This window comes from Pinus tabuliformis, chromosome Q, assembly GCF_031772625.1.
Source record: "Pinus tabuliformis cultivar Carrire ecotype Pingquan chromosome Q, CPIR1, whole genome shotgun sequence".
Lineage (NCBI taxonomy): Eukaryota > Viridiplantae > Streptophyta > Pinopsida > Pinales > Pinaceae > Pinus > Pinus tabuliformis.
The window spans coordinates 675,086,439-675,095,906 of NC_142296.1; positions in this window are offsets into that span (position 1 = coordinate 675,086,439).

The window sequence follows — 9,468 nt, forward strand, 5'->3', positions numbered from 1 at the left end:
CATTATGATTTTTTGGTCATGCCTTTTGGCCTTACCAATGCACCTTCTACATTTCAATGTTTGATGAATTCCATTTTCAAACCCTTCCTTAGAAAAGTTGTGTTAGTATTTTTTGATGATATACTAATCTACAACAAGTCTTGGAAGGATCATGTTCAACATGTTGACAGGGTGCTCAAACTATTGGAGGAGAAACAATTATATGCAAGAATCTCCAAATGTTTCTTTGGAGTACAAGAGGTGGAATATTTGGGTACTTAGTTAGCCCATAGTTCATCTTACCATCCTCAATCTAACGGGAAAACTGAGATAGTGAACAAATGTTTGGAAGGATATCTTCGTTGCTTTGTATCTGATAAACAGACACAATGGGTCAAGCAGTTGCCTCTGGCTGAATGATGGTGTTAGTGTCTGTATTTGTAGCCTTCCTCCAGTGATCAAACTTGCTCTTACAAAGTGATTTTAAGGTGTCAAAGTCAAATTTTGTCATTTTAGTGAGTTTTCAAGCAAAATTTGGTCACTAGGTATTAGGTCTAGGGTTTGTTTTCACTCTTTTCAAAGTTTTCCAAATGTCGGTCCATGTCACCATTCAGATAAGTGTACCATCATTCAGAGGGTTTTCATCATCATTTCAAGTTCCATTGGTTCATTTTACACCTTGTTCATGCTTCAGTTGTGCCTAGGTAAGGTTCATTTCCATCTCCTAGGGTTTTGAAGGTAATTTATCTTGGATGGTCAAATCATCAGTAAAACTTGTATCTTGATGTTCATACACTTTCCCATATCCTTAGTGTACTTTATTTAACATTTCCCATCACTGAAATCCCTCAAATTCCTCATTTTTGCATAAACCCTAGTTTCTTGCTACAACTTGACAATTTCCTAGGTTGGGCCTGTGTTTAGCCCTTTTGGACCCCTTCCCCTAACTCAATGTTTGACATTCCACTTTCCCCTATTTCCTCACATCCCTCCCTACTTCTCAAAATTTCCTCAAGAATTTAGAAGCCCCCTATCCCCTTCATTTCACTTCATTTCGACAAATCCCCTGTTCCACACATCGGGATAAGTTTCACTCAAATGATGTTTCTGAGAAATAAAAGATGAATTTGTTGGAAATAATACTGAGAGGGGGGGGTGAATCAGTATTATCAAGCAATTTAATAAATATTCCTTATTTGATCTTTGAATTATTTTTGCATATCAGTACCATAAAATAATGAGCATGAAAAATCAGATAGTCACACCAAAGAACACAAGATGTAAGGTGGAAACCCAATGTGGGTGAAAACCACCTGCTGCAATATGTCTCTATCTTCTTTCAAATTAGAAACTTCTTTTACAATGATTTTATACTGGTGCAGTCCTTTACCAGTACGCAGGCTACAACCTGCGGAGAGCTACAACTCTCTCTCTTTCTCGTTTTCCAGTCTACTGCTGGAAGGGAGCTGCAACCCCCTACTTCTTTTCATAAAGCATCAGATGATCAACAAATACATAACAGATATAGACCATTACAGATATCAGATCAGCAATAACAGAACTAACCCAGAACACCTTATCAACAGAGAAATTCAATCAACAGAACATCTTAAAACAGAGACGCAGTTTTTCTTTCAATGGCCTGCGACCAGACGCCGTTAACCTTCTGCTACTCTGCGTCCACACGCAGATATCCTTCTGCTCCGCTGCGTGCCCACGCACTGTTCCTGTGACTGCTCTGCGTTCTGTTGCTTCAGGGACGCACCCAAAGATACTATCGCGCCGCGTCTTTTGCTACAGAGACGCACCTGAAAACATTATCGCGCCGCGTCTTTCTGCTTCAGAGACGCACCTGAACCTTGATCTCCCTGCGTCCCCACGCAGGTTTCTCTCTACTGTACTGTGTCTCGGCGCACTTTCCCTTTACAGTATCTGCGTCCCGGCGCACTTTCCCTTCACTGAACCTGCGACCCTTCAGATGTAAATGATATGAAGACTTCAGAACAGACCCAAACAGTCAGATCTACAGATCTGATCATGCGCCATAGAGATCACAGTCCATTAGAAGATTCGCCCTCTTAGATCTGGACTAGATCTCACCAAATAAGATATTCAACACAAGACAATTGCACAATCCAAATGAACACCTTTGCTTTATATAGGCAAGCTCCTCCCCAAAACATGGAACAATACCACGAGCCGACACCATAGAAACACAAAACCGTCGGCTAGATACCACACAAGAAACCCCCACGTGCCTTGAAATGTGTGCACTGGGTAGACGCACCCCCTGAACGGCTGGCCGGCGTCCCTGGACGCGGGTTCTGCATGGTATACCTGCGGGGACGCACTTTCTGAACCGATTGTCTGCGTCCTTCTTAATTTTCAACAAACTGAGAGCCTTACCACTGGAGTTGCCATCAAGTACAACATCTGTAACATACAGTCATACCAGAAAACATAATGCCAACAATCTCCCCCTTTGGACTTGATGGCAACCTCACAAACTTCAGCTTCATTCTCCCCTTTTGACATCAAGGGCAAAGGGTATGCTCCCCCTAAGCTCATGCTCCCCCTGAATATGAACCAGATCTGCAGCAACGCACCACCATGAAAGAGATAGAGACATATTGCAGCTATTTCCAAGATCTCCTTCTCCATAATGCCAACAATGCATTATGTGCTCCCCCTGAGCCTGTACCACCAATAAGAAGAGGTTCAACAAGATGATGCATCAACAACCCCCAGCTTTTGCCTGAGGTATTCAAACGTGTCCCTGAGCAATGGTTTGGTAAGAATATCAGCAACTTGTTCCTTGGAAGGAACATACTCCAACTTGACTTTCTGTTCAAGCACTTGTTCCCGGAGAAAATGGTACTTGATTGGTATGTGCTTGGTTTTTGAATGCATAACCGGATTCTTTGAGATGCTGATTGCACTTGTGTTATCACATAAGATGGGGATAGGTGGTGTACAAGTGATTTGAAAATCCTGCAAAGTCTGCATCATCCAAAGGAGTTGAGTGCAACAAGATGCAGCAGCAACATATTCCGCTTCAGCTGTAGACAAGGCAATCGAACTCTGTTTCTTGCTGAACCAAGATACCAGTCTGGAACCCATAAAGAACGCACCACCACTTGTGCTTTTCCTGTCATCCACGCTTCCGGCCCAATCTGCATCTGTGTAAGCATGAAGAGTAAGATCTGTATCTCTAGGATACCATAAGCCATAATTTTGAGTCCCTTGAAGATATTTGAAAATTCTCTTCACTGCTTGAAGATGAGTCTCCTTCGGATTTGCCTGAAATCTTCCAACTATTCCAACTGCATGCATGATGTCTGGTCGGGTACCTGTCAAATATAGTAAACTTCCAATCATAGATCTGTAGGTTGGTTGATGTACTGCTGCAGATTCATCATTTGCACTGAGACTACATCCTGTGACCATGGGTGTACATACAGGTTTTGCATCTTCCATGCCATATTTCTTCAAAATCTGCTTGAGATACTTGGTTTGAGATAAAAAGATTCCTCCTTCCTTTTGTTGGATTTGCAAACCAAGGAAATATGTCAGTTCTCCTAGCAAGGACATTTCAAATTCTTTCTGCATGACTGAGGCAAAGCTTTGACTCATAGCTTCTTCATTGCTGCCAAAAATAATGTCATCTACATACACAACAAGTATTAGCAATTTGTCATTTTCAACTTTTATATACAGATTGCTATCTGCTGAACCTTTTGAGAAACCTTGTTGATGAAGATATTTGTCCAACCGGTAGTACCAAGCCCTTGGAGCTTGTTTGAGACCATAGAGAGCCTTTTTCAATCGGCATACAAGATTTGGATCATTTCCAAGAATGAACCCATCTGGCTGTTCAATGTACACTTCTTCTTCCAAGTCTCCATTCAGAAAGGCTGATTTCACGTCCATTTGAAATACTTTGAAGTTTTGAAAACTTGAGAGAGCAAGGAACATTCGGATGGCCTCAAGTCTTGCAACAGGAGCAAAAGTTTCTTCAAAGTCTATTCCTTCTTGCTGCGCATACCCTTTACAAACAAGTCTGGCTTTGTTTCTAATTACTTCTCCATTTTCATTCAATTTATTTTTGAAGACCCATTTTGTTCCGATTACATTCTTATCCTTTGGTCTAGGAACCAGCTCCCAAGTGTTGTTCTTTTCGATTTGCTCAAGTTCTTCATCCATTGCTTTCACCCAACATTCATCTTTGCATGCTTCTTTCACATTTTGTGGTTCAGTAGAGGAGAGTAATGCCAAATAGCTTGAGGCTTCTGCAACAGTTCTTCTTGTTTGTACACCTGCTTCTTTCTGCCCCACAATCTGAGATTCTGGATGATTCTTCTGAACATATCTGGATGGAGTTTTCTCTTCTATTCTTGTCTTCTCCTCTGGTTCTTCTTGAGGTTCTCCTTGGGGTTCTTCTTCTTCATTATTCTGTCTTTGAGGGTAGCCTTCATCTTCTTCTATATCTTCATGATGTATTTGCCTAGGAATATATCCCTTCTCATCAACCACTACATCAATGCTGTCAACAATTCTGCCAAGCCTTTTATTGTAGCATTTGTATGCTTTGCTATGTGGAGAATAGCCAAGAAGAATGCCTTCATCTGCTCTAGGTTCAAGTTTGCCAAGCTGCTCATCAGTATTCTTGATATAGCATTTGCTCCCAAATATTTTGAAGTGCTTTACCGAAGGAGTTTTACCACTCCAGAGCTCATGAGGAGTTTGAGTGCTGTTCACCCGGACATTTGTCTTGTTGAGAATAATAACCGCAGCATGTGCAGCTTCACCCCAGAAAGTTGCGGGAGTTCCTGATTCATCAAGCATAGCACGAGCCATTTGTTGGATTGTTCTGTTCATTCTTTCAACAACTCCATTTTGCTGAGGAGTTCTAGCTGTAGAGAATTCTCTCCTTATCCCATGTTCATCACAGAAATCGAAAAATTCATTTGAAGTAAATTCCCCACCTCTGTCGGATCTGAGGCACTTAATTTTGTGACCTGATTCATTTTCAACCAAGGCTTTGAAGGTCTTGAATTTTTCGAATGCTTCATCTTTGTGCTTCATAAGTCCTAACCAGACAAACCTGGAGAAATCGTCAATAAATAATATCAAGTATTCCTCTCCTCTAGGTGTTCTTTTCCTGAATGGGCCACATGTATCTGTATGTACTAGCTCAAGAGGCATGCTAGCTGATCCCTCTTTCTCTGGAAAGTTAGTCCTGGTTTGTTTTCCAAACTGACATGATCTGCATATGGTGTTGTCAGGAATTTTGATATCTGGAAGATCGCGAACTGCCTGATATTTGCATGCTTTCCTTATTTGTGAGAAGCTTAGATGTCCCAACCTTCGATGCCATAACCAGTGCTCTTCATCCTTGCTAAGATAGCATTGTTGTTGTCCTTCTTCAAATATGTACAGATTATTTGGAGTTCTTTTGCCTTTGAGTACTGTTTTACCTGTATCAAGATCACGAACAAGACATCCATTCGATCTGAAAATAACCTCGGTTTTTTGATCACACATCTGGCTGACACTTAGTAGATTATGCTTCAATCCATCAACATACAAAACATTTCCAGCCTTGACCTTTTCTTTCAAAGGAGCAATACCTTTTCCTTTTATAGTTGCAGGAGTATCATTTCCAAAAGAAACTTTCTTTCCCTTTTCTAAGGTAGAATAAGATTCAAGTTTTTCTTTATCACCTGTCATATGTTTCGAACATCCACTGTCAATGTACCATAGATTTTCCTGTCCTTCTGCATAAAATGCTATCCCACATCTTTATGTTTGAGGTTCCTTTATTCTCCATGTTTTGGTGCTTGTGGCTTGTTCCTTTTTCTCCTGAAACCTGCTCCTGCATTCAAAGTCTTCATGACCAAAATTATTGCAAATAGAACATTCAACTTCATTTTCAAGAACCGAAAAGTTGTTATAGGTCCTTTTTGTAATTCCTGTCATACTTCTTTGTTTTTGAGCTTCCCTAGTCATGATTGTTTTATATGCAACACATTGAGCTGCTTTGTGACCAAAGTTATGGCAAGAAAAGCATTGTCCATTGAAGAAGCTTCTGCGGTTATTGAATCTACCAGCCAACTGATTGTAATTTCTATTTTCATCTATTCTTGAACCAAACTGAGAAGATTTTACCTGTGGCTGGTTGTAGCTTTTGTTCACCCTTAAGATGGATTGTCCCTGATAGTTTCTGTTTGTAATTCGTCCCTGCTTTACCTGATTATCTTCATTGTTCTTCTGCTCATTTCTTCTTGCTGCATCAAGATAACTTTTTGAGGTGGATGCTTGAGAGGTTTCTCCATTATAGCCCAAACCTGTCTTGTTTAGAGGAGACCGCTGCACATTGATAATCTCATCCAAAGTTTCAGATCCTTTGACAAACTTAAGATTAATAGCTTTTGTTTTCTCAATTTCTTTTCTGAGACCAACAATTTCACCTTCTAGTTTTTCAAGATGTTTTTCCTTTTCATCAATTTGAAATTGCAAAGTATCAATGATCACATTCTTTTCTTCTATGCATCTCTTGAGTCTAGTAATTTCATCATAGAGATTATCCACATCTACAGCATCCTCATAATCATCATCTTCAAATGCCATTAACAGCTTATATTTATTCCCTTGTTCATCTTCATCACTGTTTGATAAGCCATCACTATCTTCATGGGTGTAGTAGCTTCTCTTATTTGCACTTTGTTTCTTGTTCCACTTAGCAGGTTCTTTTCCTTTATCCTTATAAGGACATTTTGCAGCATAATGACCTACTCTTCCACAAGCAAAGCATTTGAAAGGTAGCTTACCTCTGAATCTTCCAGAACCCCTTTGAAGATTTCTGACAAAATTTGATTCTTCTTCCTCTTCTTCTGGAACATGGCTTGCTTCATAGTAATCTTCTTTGCCTGATGCCTTAAAAGCAGCTTCCCTTCTGTCTGATGGACCTCCCTTTCTCATTTCATAAGCAGTTAGAATTCCATGTAGCTGAGACATAGTGAGAACACGGAGATTTTCCTTTTCTTCTATTGCAGATACTTTAGATTCAAACTTGGGGGATAATGATCTTAGAATCTTTTGAACTACTATAGTCTCTTTTATTTCTTCACCCAAATTTTTCATACAATTAACAATCTCATCTACCCGAAGAAAATAATTAGCCACACTTTCATCATTATACATCTTGAGAGTCTCATATTGAATCCTGAGAGTTTGAAGTTTAGCTTGTTTTACCTGTTCATCTCCTTCATAGCTAGTGATCATTTTGTCCCATATCTCTTTTGCTGATTTGAAGTGCATGACCTTCATGAATTCTGTTTGGGATATACTTCCTAATAGAGTACTGACTGCTTTTGCATTTGTTTCATACTGCTTTTTCTCAGCTGGATCTGTAGGAGTAGCTGAAGGAAAAGCATAGCCTGTTTCTACAATGTTCCAAACTTCTGTACCAAGAGATTGAAGATATGCAGTAACTCTTACCTTCCAATAATTGAAATTTGTCCCATCAAAAATAGGTGGCCTGATTGATGCTTCTTTCTCGTAGTTGCTCATGATGAACGATCTACCTTCAAGCGATCAAGCTTCTCTGAAGGACCTGCTCTGATACCAATTGTTGGAAATAATACTGAGAGGGGGGGTGAATCAGTATTATCAAGCAATTTAATAAATCTTCCTTATTTGATCTTTGAATTATTTTTGCATATCAGTACCATAAAATAATGAGCATGAAAAATCAGATAGTCACACCAAAGAACACAAGATGTAAGGTGGAAACCCAATGTGGGTGAAAACCACCTGCTGCAATATGTCTCTATCTTCTTTCAAATTAGAAACTTCTTTTACAATGATTTTGTACTGGTGCAGTCCTTTACCAGTACGCAGGCTACAACCTGCGGAGAGCTACAACTCTCTCTCTTTCTCGTTTTCCAGTCTACTGCTGGAAGGGAGCTACAACCCCCTACTTCTTTTCATAAAGCATCAGATGATCAACAAATACATAACAGATATAGACCATTACAGATATCAGATCAGCAATAACAGAACTAACCCAGAACACCTTATCAACAGAGAAATTCAATCAACAGAACATCTTAAAACAGAGACGCAGTTTTTCTTTCAATGGCCTGCGACCAGACGCCGTTAACCTTCTGCTACTCTGCGTCCACACGCAGATATCCTTCTGCTCCGCTGCGTGCCCACGCACTGTTCCTGTGACTGCTCTGCATTCTGTTGCTTCAGGGACGCACCCAAAGATACTATCGCGCCGCGTCTTTTGCTACAGAGATGCACCTGAAAACATTATCGCGCCGCGTCTTTCTGCTTCAGAGACGCACCTGAACCTTGATCTCCCTGCGTCCCCACGCAGGTTTCTCTCTACTGTACTGCGTCTCGGCGCACTTGCCCTTTACAGTATCTGCGTCCCGGCGCACTTTCCCTTCACTGAACCTGCGACCCTTCAGATGTAAATGATATGAAGACTTCAGAACAGACCCAAACAGTCAGATCTACAGATCTGATCATGCGCCATAGAGATCACAGTCCATTAGAAGATTCGCCCTCTTAGATCTGGACTAGATCTCACCAAATAAGATATTCAACACAAGGCAATTGCACAATCCAAATGAACACCTTTGCTTTATATAGGCAAGCTCCTCCCCAAAACATGGAACAATACCACGAGCCGACACCATAGAAACACAAAACCGTTGGCTAGATACCACACAAGAAACCCCCACGTGCCTTGAAATGTGTGCACTAGGTAGACGCACCCCCTGAACGGCTGGCCGGCGTCCCTGGACGCGGGTTCTGCATGGTATACCTGCGGGGACGCACTTTCTGAACCGATTGTCTGCGTCCTTCTTAATTTTCAACAAACTGAGAGCCTTACCACTGGAGTTGCCATCAAGTACAACATCTGTAACATACAGTCATACCAGAAAACATAATGCCAACAGAATTTTGGAAAACGGAGAGATATTTTTGTCCAAAATAGGCCAAGGAAGAAAAACCTCATTCACTTTATACACAGGTGTCATGGTTTTAGAGAAATTCCAAAAAGTACAGTTGCCTCAGGAGAATTGATGCACCTCTGAAGTGACCTTGGGAAAATAAAATTTTCTCCTAGCTTTTTTTGCCAAATGACTTACTTGATGAGTCAAAGGATAACTAGACATAATGATATTTCCAATGAGCTATCATGAGCTCAATTTGGAGTTGAGGAATCCCTTCAAAAGTTGACTGCAACAGCACTCTACCTTTAGGCAGCCTCATTTGGCACATTTTGACCAGTTTTGGGAGATTTGATTTTTTACAAGGTAAATGAAATCCAAATTGAAAAATTATAGTTGAGTTGGAAAGTAGACTAAAATACCTTTCCAACGAGCTATCCTGCGCCCACTTTGGACATCAGGAAGGCCTCCAAAAGTCTTCTAGAAAAAGCATGACGCACTGGGCAGGAGGCGCGATGCA